The following is a 10,133-nucleotide window of genomic DNA, read 5'->3' as shown; positions in this document are numbered from 1 at the left end:
AAATGACATTTACAAAATGATGCAAACTTAAGGGGAATGTTGATTGATAACTATTTTATGAGGTATCCCTATCAGTCTTAGGCCTAGTTCACACGACCGTATGGCTTTTATTGTTTTTTGCGGTCCGTTTTTCACGGATCCGTTGTTCCGTTTTTGAGTTCCGTTGTGTTTCCGTTTCCTTTCCGTTTTTCCGTTCCGTTTTTCCGTATGGCATATACAGTATACAGTAATTACATAGAAAAAATTGGGCTGGCCATAACATTTTCAATAGATGGTTCAGAAAAAACGGAACAGAAACGGAAGACATACGGATGCATTTCCGTATGTGTTCCGTTTTTTTTGCGGACCCATTGACTTGAATGGAGCCACGACCCGTGATTTACGGCCAAATATAGGACAAGCTCTATCTTTCAACGGAACGGAAAAACGGAAATACGGAAACGGAATGCATACGGAACACATTCCTTTTTTTTGCGGAACCATTGAAATGAATGGTTCTGTATACGGACCGTATACGGAACACAAAAAAACGGCCCGTACACCCGCAAAAAAAACGTTCGTGTGAACTAGGCCTTAGGGCTTGTTCACACGACCGTGCCGTGTTTTAAGTAAAATAAATTAAATATACAAATTTATTTTAGTTAAAAAATCAACAATATTACAACTGAAAAACAGAAAATACTAATGCTAGATTGTGGACCTACAGCATTTACCCTAGAGTCGGACTGACTAATGTTTACATTAGATTATAGACTATTGACTGACCGCAGAGTTTATATTAGACTATAAACTGACCACAGAATTTACACTAGACTATAGATTGACTGAGTGGAGCGTTTACACTAGACCAGGGGTCAGCAACCTCCAGCACTGCAGCTTTTGTGAAACTACGACTCCCAGCATGCTCCATTCACTTCTATGGGAGTTCTGTGAACAGCCAAGCAAGTATGCATGCTGGGAGTTTTAGTTTCACCACAGCTGGAGAGTCAAAGGTTACTGATCCGTGCACTAGACTATGGACTGACTGCAGAGTTAACATTAGAATATGGACTGGCTGTAATGTTTATACTAAAATATGGACTGACCGACTGCAATGTTTACCTTAGATTATAGACTGACCATAGAATTTACACTAGACTATGGGCGGACTTGCTGCAGTATTTACTGTATTTACTCTAGACTATGGACTGACTGCAGATTTTACCTTGGAATATAGATGGACTGACCGCAGTCTACATTGGACTAGGAACTGAGTGACTGCAGCATTTACGCTAAACTATAGACTGACCACAGTGTTTACACTAGACTATTGATTGACTGCAGTTTTTACACTAGACCAGGTTTGGGCAACCTGTGGCACTCCAGCTGTTGTGAAACTACAACTCCCAGCATGCATACTTGCTCTTCTCTTATCAGAACTCTCACAGAAATAAATAGAGCATGCTGGGAATTGTAGTATCTCAACAGCTGGAGTGCTGCAGGTTGCCCACCCCTGTACTAGACTATGAATTGACTGCTTGCAGCATTTCCATTAGAGATGGACTGACCACACTATTTAAACTAAACCATAGAATTAGTGCAGTATTTACACTAGATTATGGACTGACTGCAGCATTTACACTAGACTATCGACTGGCTGCAGTGTTAACACTAGAATATGGACTGGCTGCAGTGCTTACACTAGTCTATGGACTGACTGCATCGTTTACACTAGACCAGGGGTATTCAACTTGCGGACCGTAGTCTGAATCCGTATCGTGGTTGCCAGCTGTCCGGACCCCTACAGAAGGAAGCTCTCATTACTGGAGCGCTGGGAGCTGCGGTCCTGTCACTCACCGCTCAGCTCCCTGCACTCCCCTCCCCCCTTCAGGCCGGTGGAGATACCCACCTGTAAAATGGGTAAACAAGAGTTACATTTGGGACCCCATTTTTCAACCTTACCTCTGGTCCAATTAATGACAGGGTTGTGTAATTGGAGCCAGGGCATATTTAAAACCATTTCAGCGAGCAAGTTTTCTATTATCAACAAGGAGCAATTTTCAGTGTGGGTGACACCTACAGTCAGGGTTTTTTCAGCTGTACAATACTTAACAGTGCTCCCCAGCAAGGGGGTAGATTTAATGGCTACAATGTATATAGGATTCGGAAGGGCCAACATAGGTATCCACACCTTAAGAGCAAACTTAAGATCAATAAAGTTAGAGGCCGGCCCAGAATCAACAAAGGCAATATCTGACCCCTTGTTTAAACCAAATGAAACAGTAAACGGTACCAGTAACTTCTGCTTTACCACCCCAGGGAGTACCTTATCCTTAGATCCCTCTGGTTTGGGTGATCTTCCGGAAGGAGGGACCTTGGGACATTGCCGGATCCAATGATCGGAGTCGCCACAATACAAACATGTACCACAGCGACTACGTTGTTTTCTTCTGGTCAACTTGAGCTGCATAGGTTCGTCAGTACTAGGCTCGGATTTGTTCTGCTCAGGATTGATGTCTGGTTTGGACATAACTTGTGGAAAAAGCAAATGCTCCCGTTGTCTCTCCTAAATGCGTTTGTCCAGTCTCACAGCAAGAGTCATGGTCTGCTCCAAGGTCCCAGGAAAGGGATAACATACAAGCATGTCTTTGAGAGTCTCAGATACACCAGACCTAATCTGACTTTTAAGAGCAGGTTTATTCCAACCAGAGGGAATGTACCATTTACGAAATTGGATACAGTAGTCTACCGGTCGGTCACCCTGCACAAGAGATTCTAACTGACTTTCTGCTACAGACGCTCTGTCAGGTTCATCATACAAAACCCTGACTGCTTGAAAAAGCGCGTCAACAGAGCTAAGACACTGACAGTCGGGGGTAACGAAAATGCCCAGTCTTGGGGTTCGCCTTGTAATAAGGACATAATAATTCCCACTCTTTGTTGAGCAGAACCAGAAGAGTGAGGGCGCAAACGGAAATACAGTTTGCAGCTCTCCCTAAAGGCCAAAAAACTATTGCTATCCCCCGAAAACCGATCAGGAAGCTTAACATGAGGTTCCGCCTGTAGTGCGCATGACGAAGAAACTGAAAGGTTTCGGACAGTTTCCTGTGCTTGAAACCTCTCCCCTAACTCCTGGATAACCTGAGCCAGGTTTTGGACATGATCCGTGAGAGTTTGCAACGGATCCATGATATGGTAGTATGGTCTGTGTTTCTGTCACGAGAAAGGGATGGGGAAGGTACAAACTGACTCCACCCATTCCTCTGTCCCTGCCTTCTTGCACTTACCCATCCTAGGCAACGGAGCGATACTGGGCAGCGATCCGCAACCTGCGTAAGTGCGGAGCAGTCAAATAGCAAGGTCAAAACCAGGAGGTCAAGGCGGTACAAAGTCAATGAGCAAACCGAATGTCATTTCCAGGAGAAGCAAGTCAAACAAAAAGAGAAGCAAGAAAGTAAGAGACGAAGTCAAGTAACGAGCTGAAGTTTAAATACAAAGTCCAAATGCCAACCGAATAATAACAAGGTATAGGACCTTAATCACAGGCAACCTGTGGCCAGTAGGCTGCCTGTTAAATAGGGGAGCGAAGGAGTCATGTTATGTGGCCAGTGTCGCATGACCCATCCCCCTGCATATAGCTGAGCGTCGAGTGCCTAGTTCGGCGCTCAGACTCTTCGCAGTAACCATGGGAGCAGAGAACGCCAGCCACGCTAAGGAGGCATGCGTGGCTGGGTCCTCTCCACCCCCGTTGCTCTGGAGTTGAGGACGCAGCGCACGTCCTCGCTCCAAACTTATTGCAGGGCGCTGGCGGCACCGAAGAGAAGGAGCGCCCTGTGACACTACCCCCTCTCTACAAGGGGCCACCAGACCCAAAGTCGCTGGAGAGGGTTTTTCAGGACGAGCGAGATTATTTTTTTTTATCAACCTAGAAGCATGAATCTTATTCACTGGCACCCAGGACCTTTACTCGGGTCCATAACCCTTCCAATGGACAAGGTACTGAAACGAGTTACGAACTTTCCTAACATCAATGATTTTGGAAATAACAAATTCATTTTTAACCATTCACCAGTACCGGAGAAGGGACTGCCTGAGACGGAACTATGGGTGAAATGTTTTTTTTAAGCAAAGATTTATGAAATACGTTCTGGATATGAAATGAGTCTGGCAGCTTCAGCCTAAATGATAAGGGATTAATGATGTCAAGAATTTCATATGGTCCAACAAATCGTGGCGCAAATTTCCTAGAAGACACTTTTAAGGACAATTTTTGTGGACAACCAGACTCTCTCTCCAACCTTAAAATCTACCCCTTTGGAACGCTTCCTATTAGCTTTAATTTTCTGAACCTCTTGAGCTTTTTCCAGGTTTGATTGAACACAAGCCCAAACTTTGCACAGTTCTGAAGTTACGCTATCAGCTTCATGGTGAGGTGACAAAATAGATGAACAAGAATTAAATCGAGGATGGAAACTAAAATTACAGAAGGATGGCGAGGCTACAGTGGAAAAGTTCACACGGTTAATTCACCCATAATTGCTGATTATCAGAGATGTAAGATCTTAAAAATTGTTCAACAGCCTGATTTAGTCATTTAGTCTGTCCATTAGTCTCGGGATGAAAAGCTGATGAAAAGGACAACGATATCTCACACCTCTGACAAAAAGCTCTCCAAAACTTGGAAAAAAACTGAACACCCCTGTCAGATACAATGTTCTCCGGGCCTCCATGCAATCGTACCACTTGCTCAATAAAAACAGAAGCCAGAGTCTTGGCATTTGGGAGTTTGGCCAGAGGAACAAAATGTACCATCTTACTAAACCTATCGACCACTACCCAAACCACAGATTTAACCTCAAACGGTGGCAAGTTAGTAATGAAATCCATAGAAATATGTGACCAGGGTTTACTAGGAATGGGTAATGGTCGTAATTCACCAGCAGGGCGTGTTCTAGGAGTCTTGGATCTAGCACATACCTTGTAAGCAGAGACAAAAGAACTGACATACCTAGATAACGTAGGCCACCAATAAGACATGGACACCAGTTCTCTGGTGGCCTCAATACCAGGATGACCACATAAAACAGAATCTTGGCACTCACCCAGCAGCCAGAGACGGAAATGACCAGGAACAAATAACTTATCTGTGGGTGTCTGCTCCGGAGCTAGGTGTTGTGCTGCCTCAATATTAGAAGCAAGATCAGCTGATACAGATGCCACAATGATGTTAGTTGGCAAGATAGGTTCAGGAAGAGTGTCAGGAGGTTGAAACGCACAAAAGCTTTGAGACAAAGCATCAGTATTCACATTCATACTTCCTGGCCTAAAAGTAATAGAGAAGTTAAAACGCGTGAAGAACAATGCCCACCTGGCCTGACGAGGATTCAGGCGATTCACGGATTCGATAAATAATACATTTTTATGATCAGTAAGAACAGTGATGCAATGTTTGGCCCCCTCCAAAAAATGTCTCCACTCCTCAAATGCCCATTTAATGGCTAACAACTCATGATTATCAATATCGTAATTCCTCTCAGTAGGAGAGAATTTTCGAGAAAAAAAAGCACAAGGTCTTAGATTAGTGAGGTTAGAGGGTCCCTGAGAAAGAATACTCATAAACAACCAATAAATATTTCCCTTTTTACCTTCTATATCAGTGACCCAATATCACTATTATTGGAACCAATACTCAGATATATAGATCATAACTCCACCAACAATTGTATTTAAATAATCATCAATTTTATTAGGTACTACTGGAGTTACAAAAATCTGGCCTCACATAAATTAAGAACATTTAAAATCCTTCTCAGACTTTGGGTGTATGGTAGTTACAATTCATACATATAAAAGTGCAAGTGCAATAATACATATGGGATAATAGGAGCAGTGCATACAGAATGTGATGTCCTCTCCACAAAGTATGGAGGTCACAGAGTCAGACTTCCAACCCTGGATCTCATGGACAATACAATGCACATTGCCATACATCAATATCATATAGTTGGCATAAAGCCTAGCATACTGACTCAAGTATCTACCACACCACCGTCAGACTGTGCCCCTACCTGAGAAAGAATAGCCCCTACCCCATCCCTAGAAGCATTGATATCCACCACAAAAGGTTTCTCTTGATCCGGCTGAATCAAGACTGGGGCATTCCGAAAAGATTTCTTAAGAGTTTCGAAGGCTTCTAGGGACTCTACAGGCCAGTTAACAAGATCCGCCCCTTTCTTGGGTAAGTCGGTTAAGGGTATAGCAATTACTGAAAATTTTTGGATAAATTTACGATAATAATTAGAGAACCCAAGGAAGTGCTGTAATGCTTTAACCCCTTAAGGACACATGACGTACCGGTACGGCATGTTTCCCGAGTCCTTAAGGACACATGACGTACCGGTACGTCATGTGTTGTTCCGATCACTGCCGCCCGGCGGGCTGTGATCGGAACAAGGTGCCTGCTCAAATCATTGAGCAGGCACCTCGGCTAAATGCGCGGGGGGGTCCCGTGACCCCCCCCCGTGTCGGCGATCGCAACAAACCGCAGGTCAATTCAGACCTGCGGTTTGCTGCGCTTTCTGCATTTTCTGATCCCGCGGTCCCTGACCGCTGGGATCAGAAACTTTTATATGCCGAAAATAGATTTTTCAACCCCCCCTGCACCCCTGAATGATTTTATGCCGGCGGGTGGTGCAGGGGGGGGTTGCGGGTGGTGCGGGAGGAGGGGCGGTGCGGCAGGCGGGATCGCGATCCACCGCCCGTCTCCTCTTGAATATTCATTGGTGTCCAGTGGTTATACCAGAGTGTCAGCACATTGCTGACACTCTGGTATAAACGGCTGACACCTGTGCTGTGATGTCAGCCGTTTAACCCTTTCCATACCGCGGTCCGTACGGACCGCTGTATGGAAAAGGTTAACAGTCAGGGTCAGGGAGCTCCTTTGCAGCCCCCAGACAGGATGGGGTCACAGAGGGAGCCCCCCTCCTTCCCCTTCCCCGTCTGCTCAGCTGTGGCCACAACTGAGCAGACGGGGAAGGTTCCCATGGCAACAGGACGCCTTCTCAGGCATCCTGCTGTCCATGGTGCTGAACAGATCTGTGCTAAAGGCATAGATCTGTTCAGACAAAGTGTAAGTAAAATACAGTACAATACACTATATAGTGTACTGTACAGTATTATACAGACATCAGACCCACTGGATCTTCAAGAACCAAGTGGGTCTGGGTCAAATATTTTTTTTAAAAAGTGAAAAAAGTAAAGATAAAAAAAAAACACATTTATCACTGAATAAAATTTTTAAAAATAAAATATATTAGGTATCGCCGCATCCGTAATGACCTGATCTATAAAACGGTCATGTTACTTTCCCCGCACGGTGAACGCCATAAAAAATAAATAAAATTAAACTATGAAGAAATTGAAATTTTGCCCACCTTACTTCCCAAAAAAGGTAATAAAAGTGATCAAAAAAGTCGCATGTACGCCAAAATAGTACCAATCAAACAGTCATCTCATCCCGCAAAAATCATACTCTACCCAAGATAATCGCCCAAAAACTGAAAAAACGATGGCTCTTAGACTATGGAAACATTTATTGTGTAAAACTTACATAAATAAAAAAAAAGTATACATATTAGGTATAGCCGCGTCCATATCGACCGGCTCTATAAAAATATCTCATGACCTAACCCCTCAAGTGACCGCCGTAAAAAAATAAAACTAAAAACTGTGTAAAAAAAGCCATTTTTTGTCATCTTACGTCAGAAAAAGTGTAATAGCAAGCGATCAAAAAGTCCTATGCACCCCAAAATAGTGCCAATCAAACCGTCATCTCATCCTACAAAAAATTAGACCCTACCTAAGATAATCGCCCAAAAACTAAAAAAACTATGGCTCTCAGACTATGGAGACACTAAAACATGATTTTTTTTTGTTTCAAAAATGAAATCATTGTGTAAAACTTACATAAATAAAAAAATTGTATACATATTAGGTATCGCCGCGTCCATGACAACCTGCTCTATAAAAATACCACATGATCTAACCTGTCAGATGAATATTGTAAATAACAAAAAAAAAATAATGGTGCCAAAAAAGCTATTTCTTGTTACCTTGTCTCACAAAAAGTGCAATATAGAGCAACCACAAATCATATGTACCCTAAACTAGTACCAACAAAACTGCCACCCTATCTCGTATGTTTCTAAAATGGGGTCACTTTTTTGGAGTTTCTACTCTAGGGGTGCATCAGGGGGGCTTCAAATGGGACATGGTGTAAAAAAAAAAAAACAGTCCAGCAAAATCTGCCTTCCAAAAACGGTATGACATTCCTTTCCTTCTGCGCCCTGCCGTGTGCCCGTACAGCAGTTAAAGACCACATATGGGGTGTTTCTGTAAACTACAGAATCAGAGCCATAAATATTGAGTTTTGTTTGGCTGTTAACCCTTGCTTTGTAACTGGAAAAAAAAATATTAAAATGGAAAATCTGCCCAAAAAGTGAAATTTTTAAATTGTATCTCTATTTTCCATTAAATCTTGTGCAACAACTAAAGGGTTAACAAAGTTTGTAAAATCAGTTTTGAATACCTTGAGGGGTGTAGTTTCTTAGATGGGGTCACTTTATGGAGTTTCTACTCTAGGGGTGCATCAAATGGGACATGGTGTAAAAAAAAAACAGTTCAGCAAAATCTGCCTTCCAAAAATCATACGGCGCACCTTTCACTCTACGCCCTACTGTGTGCCAGTACAGTAGTTTACGGCCACATATGGGGTGTTTTTGCAAACTACAGAATCGGGGCAATAAATATAGCATTTTGTTTGGCTGTTGACCCTTGCTTTGTTACTGGAAAAAATTGATTAAAATGGAAAATTTGCCAGAAAATCTAAATTCAGAAATTTTATCACCATTTGCCATTAACTCTTGTGGAACACCTAAAGGGTTAACAATGTTTGTAAAATCAGTTTTGAATACCTTGAGGGGTGTCATTTCTAGAATGGGGTCATTTTTGGGTGGTTTATATTATGTAAGCCTCACAAAGTGACTTCAGACCTGAACTAGTCCCTAAAAAGTGGGTTTTTGAAAATTTCTGAAAAATTTCAAGATTTGCTTCTAAACTTCTAAGCCTTGTAACATCCCCCCAAAATAAAATATCATTCCCAAATTGATCCAAACATGAAGTAGACATATGGGGAATGTAAAGTAATAACTATTTTTGTAGGTATTACTATGTATTATAGTAGTAGAGAAATTGAAACTTGGAAATTTACAATTTTTTACTTCATTTTTGGTAAATTTGGTATTTTTTTTATAAATAAAAATGATTTTTTTTAAACTTTATTTTACCAGTGTCATGAAGTACAATATGTGGCGTTTTAAAGTTATCAGCACTTAAAGTGACACTGGTCAGATTTGCAAAAAATGGCCTGGTCCTGAAGGGGTTAAGGGAAGATGGCCTTACCCAATCTTAAATAGCCTGTACCTTACCAGGATCCATCTTAAACGAGTGTAGAGTAAGGATATAACCTAGATATAAAATTTCTTGTACCCCAAAAACACATTTTCCTAATTTTACAGATAATTGATTTTTTCTTAGAATTTCAAGCACTTGTTTGATATGAATAACATGTGAATGCCAAGTCGGGGAAAAAATCTAAATATCATCAAGATATACAATCATAAATTTACCGATAAATTCTCTGAAAAAGTCATTCATAAAATTTTGAAAGACTGCAGGGGCATTACTGAGCCCAAAATGCCCCTCCGGGGTATTAAAAGCCTTCCATTCATCCCCTTCTTTGATACGGATCAAAATATATGCTCCTTTCAAATCAAGTTTGGAGAACCATGATGCCCCCAGAACCTGATTGAACAGATCGTGGATCAATGGGAGAGAGTATTGATTCTTAATGGTGATTTTGTACAATTCACGATAATCAATACACGGTCTAAGGTCTCCATCCTTTTTCTTTACAAAAAGGAACCCCGCCCCCATAGGAGACACAGAGGTTCTGATGTGTCCTTTGTTTAGACTCTCCTTAATATACTCCCTCATATAATTGCACTCTGGCCCAGATAAATTATATATCCGACCCTTAGGGAACTTGGAATCCACCACTAAATAAATGGCACAGTCATAAGATCTATGGGGGGAAG

Source organism: Bufo bufo, chromosome 8, assembly GCF_905171765.1.
Source record: "Bufo bufo chromosome 8, aBufBuf1.1, whole genome shotgun sequence".
NCBI classification, from domain to species: Eukaryota; Metazoa; Chordata; class Amphibia; order Anura; family Bufonidae; genus Bufo; species Bufo bufo.
This window is presented reverse-complemented; position numbering follows the sequence as displayed.